The sequence below is a fragment of the Colobus angolensis genome, unplaced genomic scaffold (genome assembly GCF_000951035.1).
Source record: "Colobus angolensis palliatus isolate OR3802 unplaced genomic scaffold, Cang.pa_1.0 Scaffold270, whole genome shotgun sequence".
Lineage (NCBI taxonomy): Eukaryota > Metazoa > Chordata > Mammalia > Primates > Cercopithecidae > Colobus > Colobus angolensis.
The window spans coordinates 85,276-94,630 of record NW_012115933.1 but is presented as its reverse complement, the minus strand read 5'-3'; the positions used below and the strand labels follow the sequence as shown (position 1 = coordinate 94,630).

The 9,355-nt window shown below is 41.8% G+C and overlaps 1 pseudogene across 1 annotated transcript; it reads right to left on the bottom strand.

Annotated features, from left to right (window-relative positions):
• Nucleotides 1-7,268: 7,268 nt before the first annotated feature.
• LOC105515931 lies at nucleotides 7,269-8,655 on the bottom strand (annotated as a pseudogene). Its single transcript, XR_001002414.1, has 2 exons — nucleotides 8,230-8,655; nucleotides 7,269-7,938 (listed from the first exon to the last, which is right to left on the bottom strand). The product of XR_001002414.1 is annotated as a eukaryotic translation initiation factor 2 subunit 2 pseudogene (transcript).
• Between the last annotated feature and the right edge of the window lie 700 nt (nucleotides 8,656-9,355).

Here is a 9,355-nt window from a genome sequence, read left to right as displayed (position 1 = left end):
CTTGTCACCCAGGCTGGAGTGCAATGGTGTGGTCTCTGCTCACTGCAACCTCTGCCTATCGGGTTCAAGCAATTCTCCTGCCTCATCCGCCTGAGTAGCTGCGACTACAGGCTCATGCCACCACACCCGGCTAATTTTTGTATTTTTAGTAGAGATGAGGTTTCACTATGTTGGCCAGGCTGGTCTCGAACTCCTGACCTCGTGATCTGCCCGCCTTGGCCTCCCAATGTGCTGGGATTACAGGCATGAGCCACTGCACGCAGCCGCCAACCTTTTACTTTCAATATATTCATGTCTTTGAATCTAGTGTGTTACTTGTAAGACAACATATAGTTGAATCATTTTTTAAATCTATTTTGCCATTCTCTTACTTTTGACTGGAGTGTTTAATCAATTTCACGTCATTACTATTAAGGAAGGAATTACGTCTGCCATTTTGCTATGTTCTCTATATGTCTTATGTCATTTTTCCTTTCTGTGTTCCATTATTCTCCTCTTTTGTATTAAATAGATATTTTCTAATATACTATTTTAATTCCTTTGTCATTTCATTTTTTTACCATGTATATTTTTGAGTCATTTCCTTTGTTGTTTTGAAGATTACAATTAACAACTTAATTTAACGATCTAGTTTACGTTACTACCAACTTAATATCAATAGTATACAAAATCTAGCTCCTACGTAGCTCTGTTCCCTTCCCCTTCTTTGCAATGTTGTCATAATTACATCTTCATACATTGTGTGCCTATCAGCACAGGTTTATAATTATAACTTTATGCAGTAGTCTTTAAAATCATTTAAAAGAAAAAAAGAATTATAAGGAAAAATATATTAATATGGTCTTTTATGTTTATCTATTTAGTTTCCTTTACCAGTGCTCTTTATTTCTTCATGTGGTCTCAAATTACTGTCTAGTGTTCCTTCATTTCAACTTGATGAACCCCCTTTAGTATTTCTTGTGTGACAGGTTTGCTAATGACAAATTGTCTCAGTTTTGTTTATCCGGGAATACTTAAATTTTGCTTCATCTTTGAAGGTTGGTTTTGCTGGATATAAAATTCTTGGTTGACAGTCTTTTTCAGCACTTTGAATGTCATCCCATGGCTTTCTGGCCTCCATGGTTACTGATAAGAAGTCAGCTGTTAATCATGTGAAGGAGCTCTTCTAAATGATTAATTGCATTTCTCTTTCTTCAAGGACAGTTTGATTATGATGATGTGTATAAGTGTGGATCTTTTTAAGTTTGTCTTAGTTGGAGTTCACTGAGCTTCTTGGATATGGAGATAAATGTTTTTCAACAAATTTGTTTTTCAGCAAAAAATACTTTTCAGCAAATTGTTTCTTCAAATATTATTTCTGTCCTTTTCTATTCTCTTCTACTAGGATTCTCATTATGTATATGTTGGTAGACTTGATAATGTCCTGCAGGTCTCTGATGTTGTATTCATTTTTATTTATCCTTCTTCCTGTCTGTTCCTCAGACTAGACAATCACAACTGACTTTTCTTCAATTTTTCTTCAAATGACTTTTTTAAGAACTTCAAGATATCTCTTGCATGAACTTGTAGGTTTTGTTTGTGAGTTATCGTTGACTCTAAAGGAACACCTCATTGCAGAAACAGGAATCAGGTCTAGGAGTTTTACTGTCAAGCCATAGAAATAGGCCTGACAGTAGGCCTTGAGCCATTTGATATATTCTTCACTGATAATTCTGGTGTTCCTAGAGATCCAATGGATCCAAAAGGACTTTTGCTGATTCTTGGTTTTTGCTTAATCACATTTGCTTGTGAGTCCCTCTAGTGAATTTTTAATTTCAGTTATTGTGTTTTTTAACTTTTTTTTTTTTTGAGATGGAGTCTCGCTCTGTCACCCAGGCTGAAGTGCAGCGGTGACATCTCAGCTCACTGCAAGCTCCGCCTTCCGGGTTCACGCCATTCTCCTCCCTCAGCCTCCTGAGTAGCTGGGACTATAGGCACCTGCCACCAAGCCCGGCTAATTTTTTGTATTTATTTATTTATTTTTTAGTAGAGATGGGGTTTCACCATTGTTAGCTAGAATTGTCTCCATCCCCTGACCTCGTGAAGCCTGCCTCGGCCTCCCAAAGTGCTGGGATTATAGGCATGAGCCACTGTGCCCGGCCACTTTTTAACATTTTTAAAAACATGATTTCCTTTAATGCTTTGAACACATTTAAAATATCCTCAAGGATAGTTTCTATAGATTGCTATTTTCCTGTGTAAGAACAATACTTTATTTCTTTGCTTGTCTCATAATTTTATACAGAAAGCTGACATTTCTTTTTTGTTGTTATTGTTTGAGACAGAGTGTCACTATTGCCTAGGCTGGAGTGCACTGTTGCGATCTCAGCTCACTGCAACCTCTACCTCCCAGACTTAAGTAGTTCTCATGCCTCAGTTTCCCAAGTAACTAGTACTAAAGGCGTGTGCCACTACGCCTGGCTAATTTTTGTATTTTTAGTAGAGATGAGGTTTCACCATGTTGGCCAGGCTGGCATCAACCTCCTGACCTCAAATGACCCGCTTGCCTCAGCCTCTCAAAGTGCTGGGATTACAGGCGTGAACTATCATGCTGGGCCAAAAACTGACATTTCTAATAATACAATGCGACTACTCTGGAAATCAAACTATTTCCACTTCTAACGACTTGTTGATGTTGGGGTTTTTTTAGTGGCTTTTCCAGATGAATCTGTGAAGTATGTCTTCTTTCTCACTAAATTCTCTGCTCACTTGGCTTAGTGGTCAGCTAGTGATTAGATAGTTACTTAAATGACTGAATCTGTTTACCCTCCCAGCCATTTCCAAGAGGCTCTGTGTATGTTTGTGTTGGGGCACCCTTCACACTCAGGCAGGCATTTAAAAATGCTGACAGCTTTTGCTATTTTTTTTTTTTTGCAGTGCTTCAAGGTCAGCCAGATGTTGTGTTAGAACTTCAGACCTTCTTAGGTCTTTCCCGGGCATGTGGACAGATTTGAGCATGCACATAGCCCATGCATGTGCGTGGCCTTCTAGAGTCCCATGAATATGTCAGCAGTTTTTGTTTTGTTTTGTTTTGTTTCATTTTTTGAGATGGAGCTTAGCTCTTGTTGCCCAGGCTGGAGTGCAGTGGCGCAATCTCAGCTCACTGCAACCTCCGCCTCCTGGGTTCGAGTGATTCTCCTACCTCAGCCTCCCGAGTAGCTGGGATTACAGGCGCCCACTACCATGCCTGGCTAATTTTTGTATTTTTAGTAGAGATAGGGTTTCACTATGTAGGTCAGGCTAGTCTCCAACTCCTGACCTCAGGTGATCCGCCTGCCCCAGCCTCCCAAAGTGCTGGATTACAGGCATGAACCACTGCACCCAGCCCCTAATTTTTCTATTTTTAGTAGAGACGGGGTTTCATCATGTTGGCCAGGATGGTTTCAAACTCCTTACCTCAGGTAATCTGCCTGTCTCAGCCTCCCAAAGTGCTGGGATTACAGTTGTGCAGTATGTCAGCAGTTTTGAAAGCCTCCTATGGACACCTCATTCCTCAGCTCTTTTTTTGATTTTTTTTTGGCTGGGGTGGGGGGCAGCTTGTTTGCCTCAACTGTTACCACTACCTTAGTTAGCTGCATGTTAGCCATGCTACTGATTATTTTCAACAAATGTCCCAGGTGAAAAGCTATTCTCACTGAGCATGGTCTGAGTTGGGTCAAATAAAGGCAAACATTTGTTTTTTAATTTTATTTATTTATTTTTTTATTATACTTTAAGTTCTAGGGTACATGTGCACAACGTGCAGGTTTGTTACATACGTACACATGTGCCATGTTGGTGTGCTGCACCCATTAACTAGTCATTTACATTTATTTTATTTTCTTTAGAGACAGAGTCTTGCTCTATCACCCAGGTTGGAGTGCAGTGGTGTGACCATAGCTCACTGAAGCCTCGAACTCCTGGGCTCAAGCAATTCCCCTGCTTCAGCCTCCCAAGTCGCTGAGACTATAGGTGTGTGCCACCATGCCTAATTTTTTTTTATTTGTTGTAGGGGCAGTGTCTTACTCTGTTGCCCAGGCTGGTCTTGAATGCCTAGCCTCACACAATCCTTCCACCTCAGCCTCCCAAAGTAATGGGATTATAGGCATTAGCCACTGTGGCTGGCCAAGGCAAGTCTTGTGAATGAGGATTTCCAGGGAATTGTCAGACAGGCCAAATAAGGACAGGTTTCAAATAATGCTATTTTGGGGATCTCCAAACCCATTTTGTCCTAACAAGTGGCTGCTAGGCTACTGGTCTTCACTATGATTGTAGAACTGTTGGTTTTGAAGACTAATGAGGAGTTAAGGAGAGTGTTGAGAATAAGGCAAGTTAAAACACCACAAAGCTCACCATTCTTACTGAGATACAGCCTTTAAAAAAAAAGAAAAAAGTTCCTTGGGTTACTGCAAAGCTTTGGTTAATTTCAGAATTCTGAAAATTTTTATTTTACAAGTTATCTCAATATTCTCACTGCTTTTATGGAGGAATAGGTTTTCAGAGGCCCTTACTCCACCATTCCTACTGACCTCACCTCATTCAGTAATTTGAAGGCATCATGCCATTGTCTGCTTCATTTTTTCTGTTGCAAAATCATAGTCAGTTTAATTATTGTTCCTATGAAAATAATCTTTTTCTCCTTGGTTACTTTTTTTTTTCTTGGAGACAGGGTCTGGCTCTGTCACTCAGGCTGGAATGCAATGGCACGATTTCAGCTCACTCCAACCTCCATCTCCCGGGCTCAAGCCATCCTCCCACCTCAGCCTCCTGAGCAGCTAAGAATATAGTCATGCGTGACCATGCTCAGTTAGTTTTTGTATTTGTAGTAGAGACAGGGTTTTGCCATGTTGCCCAGGCTGGTCTTGATCTCCTGAGCTCAAAGCAATCCACCTGCCTCTGCTCTTTGGTTACTTTTAAGATATTTCTTTATCTTTGGTTTTTAGCAGTTTTGCTATGATATACCTCAGTGTGACTTTGTATGTATCCTGTTTAGGGTTTATACAGTGCTATAGACCTAATTGTGTCTCCCCACCCCCCAGTCCACATATTGAAGCCCTAACTCTCAATGTGAATGTATTTGGAAATAGGGCCTATAAGGAGTGAATTAAGGTTTAATGCAGTCTTGAGGGTGGGGTTCTGATACTACAGAATATATCCTTGTAGAGAAATACCAGAGAGGGCCCTTCCCCCACTATATCCCACTCTGCCATGTGAGAACACAGTGAAAAAGCACCATCTGCAACCCAGGAAGTGAGCTCTCACCAGAACCCAACTGTGCTGGCACCCTGATCCGAGACTTCCAGCCTCCACAATTTGAAAACATTTCTGTTCAAGCCACCCATTCTGGCTAGGTGTGGTGGCTCACACCTGTAATCCCAGAACTTTGGGAGGCCAAGCCAGGAGGATCACCTGAGGTCAGGACTTCGAGACCAGTCTGGCTAACGTGGTGAAACTACGTCTCTACTAAAAATACAAAAATTAGCCAGGCGTGATAACACTCACCTGTAGTCTCAGCTACTTGGGAGGCTGAGGCATGAGAATGGCATGAATCTGGGAGGTGGAGGTTGCAGTGAGCCGAGATTGCACCACTGCGCTCCAGACTGAGCAAAACTCCATCTAAAAAAGAAAAAAAAGAAGCCACCCATTCTACGGTATTTTATGGCAGCATGAGCTGACTAATACATAGCACTTCAGTCCCATTCTTTTTTTCCGAGACGCCAGTTACATGTATGTTAGACTTCTTTACCATAACCTCTTTATGTTTCTCATCCTTTTGCCTACCCATGCCTTAGTAACAGATGACCCTTAAGTAATGCAGGGGTTGGGGGTGCTGTCCCACCCCATGCAGTTGAAAATTTGTGTATAACTTTTTTTTTTTTTTTCGAAGACAGAGTCTTGCTTTGTCGCCAGGCTGGAGCTCAGTGGGATGATCTCAGCTCACTGCAACCTCTACCTCCTGGGTTCAGGGTTCAAGCGATTCTCCTGCCTCAGCCTCCCGAGTAGCTGGGATTACAGGCACGCGCTACCGCACCGGCCTTGTATAACTTTTCACTCCCCTAGAACTCAGCTATGAATAGCTTACTGTTGACTGGAAGCCTTACTGATAACATAAACAGTCCATTAACACATATTTTGTATATGTATTATATACTGTACTCTTACAATAAGTAAGTTAGAGGGAATAAAATGTTATTTAAAAAGGCATGAGGAAAATATATTTACTATTAAGTGAAAGTGGATCATCATAAAGGTATTTGTCTTTATTGTCTTCATGCTGAGGAGGAGGAAAAGGATGAAGAGGAAGAAGAGGAGGGGGAGGAGGAGGAGGAAGGGTTGGTCTTGCTGTCTTAGGAGCAGCAGAAGTGGAAGAAATCTATGTATAAGTGGATCCACACGGTTCAAGCCCATGTTGTTCAAGGGTCAACTGTAACTATTTTCTTACAGCTATCACCCAGTCTTTTTCTCTTTTTAACTGACTAGTCAGTAAGTAAACCCATCCCCTGTTCACAATTTTTTGCATTTTTCAATTCTAGAATTTCCATCCAATTACTTTTTATAGTTTTCAGCCAAAGTACTCCATCTTGTCTTTAAAGTTTTTGAAAATTCAATTTTTAAAAATTTTGTTTGGGCTGGGCATGGTGGCTCATGCCTATAATCCCTGCACTTTGGGAGGCCGAGGTGGAAGGATTGCTTGAGGCCAGGAGTTCAAGACCAGCCTGGGCAACATAGGGAGACTTTTTGTCTCTACAAAAATTTAAAAAATTATACCAGTGTGGTGACATGCACCTGTAGTCCTAGCTACTTGGGAGGCTGAGGCGGGAGGATCATCTGAGCCCAAGAGTTGAAGCTGCAGTGAGATATAATCACACCACTGCATGCCAGCCTAGATACAGAGCAAGATCCTGTCTCAAAATCTTGTTTTACAACTCCATTAGCTGTATGGTGCTTTTTTTTTTCACTGTTATAATAACTTTAATTTAACTTGCATTTTACAGAAGTCTAGGAACGGTTTTAAAAAAGCACCTCCTTACCCCATATCATGTTTCTTTGACAGGTGTTAAAGGAGACAATGAGTATGTCAACAGCTTGAGCATCAGCGTCTTGCAAGGACTTCAGATCAATCAACAACTCGCCAAAACTCTTGGCAGCTTTTTTAATCTTGTTTTTAATACAACGGTACATCCACTCTGATGGCAAACCTGTCCAGCCACATCTCCACAACACACTTTGCAAAATCAGTGATTAGCAAATTACTTAGCTTTGGCACGGAGCTTTGCTCGCCTGCCCATGACAGCCTGGAAGCCGGTTTTGATGCTGGCAACAGAACATCTAGAATGACAAGTTTCACACTGTAGGAAATAGAGTCACGTGTCCTTCTGCAGGATTGTGTACAGTAATTGGCACATGTGACAAGTGACATATTCCTTGATATATCTTCTCAAGGCATTTTCTGTTTCTGTTGGAATCTTCTTTTGATTACAAGTTGATTATTACCAGCTATAGAACTACTTGTACCCAATTCAGCCAACAGAAATGCAAGGAGATGTTTGGGCTGACGATGTAATAGTTTACAGATATGTGTAAAGTTGACAAAAGAAATTTTCTTGGTTCCTAGTCAGATGAACTGTGGAGGTTTCATGACAAATTTCCTTTTCTCCCCAGCAACCATATCCGGATTCTTTTCCCTCGTGATGTCGAACACTCGATTCAGTAGCTCCTCATACGTGTAGTCTCTTTCTGAGCCTGCCCAAGCAGGGCCTATCTGATTACTGAATGAGATACCATCATCTTTTTTGCTGTCTTCATCTTCTAGAGCTTCATCTTTCTCTAGTATTTCATCCTCATCTGGGAACTTGACCTTCTTTTTCTTCTTTTTATTGCCAAGCATAATGTCAAGGTTATCCTCTGGTTCAGTTAGTTCTTGAACATCACTTTTTTTTTTTTTTTGAGACAGAGTCTCTCTGTGTCACCCAGGCTGGAGTGCAGTGACATGATCTCGACTCACTGTAACCTCCGCCTCCCAGGTTCAAGCAGTTCTCTGCCTCAGCCTCCCGTGTAGCTGGGACTACAGGTCACCATGCATGGCTAATTTTTGTATTTTTAGTAGAGATGGGGTTTCACCATGTTGGTTAGGCTGGTCTCCAACGCCCGACCTTAGGTGATCCACCGGCCTCAGCCTCCCAAAGTGCTGGGATTACAGGCGTGAGCCACTCCGCCTGGCTTGAACATCACTTTCAATCTTAAGATCCTTTACGCTTTATTCAGCTTCATCAGTATCAAACATCTTTTTAGTTTTTTTCTTCTTTTTCTTTTGATTAAAGAAGTTCAAGTCATCTAGATCACCAGAAGCATCTTTTTCCCTAGTGCCCTCTTCATCAGCTTCCAAATCTTTGTCCTCATTTGGCTCTGGCTCCACTTCTTTTGTTTCTGAAGGCTGGTTTTCTCTGTTTGGGTATCCCCTTCCTCATCTAACATAAAAGGCTTCTTTTTCTTCTTTTTCTTTTTGCTCATAGTAGGATCAAAAATCATCTCCTCCCCAGACATGGCTGCGGCTCAAGTGTGCTTGGCACGGACAGGAAGTCAGACTGGTGAGCCCCAGGCCCCAGCGGCAGCGCTGCTCCTGCCGGTACCTCTCCCACCACCGCACTGGTGCTTTTTTTTTTAATTTTTTTTATTGTCTGTCTTTTCTCTTGGTTTTGGATCAAGAGCTATCTCCTTGTATGCCAGATTCTTTCTTTTCTTTTTTTCTTTTTTTTTTCTGAGACGGAGTCTTGCTCTATTGCCCAGGCTGGAGTGCAATGGCAGGATCTCGGCTCACTGCAATCTTTGCCTCCTGATTTCAAGCGATTCTCTTGACTCAGCCTCCCGAGTAGCCGGGACTACAGGGCGCCCGCCACCACGCCCAGCTAATTTTTTATATTTTTAGTAGAGACGGTGTTTCGCCGTGTTAGCCAGGATGGTCTCGATTTCCTAACCTTGTGATCCACCCGCCTCAGCCTCCCAAAGTGGTGGGATTATAGGCGTCAGCCACTGCACCCCGCCTGTATACCAGGTTCTTTTTTTAAGGAGTGTAAACAGCTGTATTTTATGGGTGCACAATGTTTTTAAAATTGTAACATTTAAAAACTTTGTCATATCTGCTAATTAATTCTACAAACAATATTGATGTCTCTTTGATATATGATAGGACACTATTTGTTTTCTTTCAAAAATTTTTTTAATAATAATAAAAAGACTATTGGCTGCGCGCAGTGGCTCACGCCTGTAATCCCAGCATTTTGGGAGGCCAAGGCAGGCAGTCACCTGTGGTCAGGAGTTCGAGACCAGCCTGGCCAAC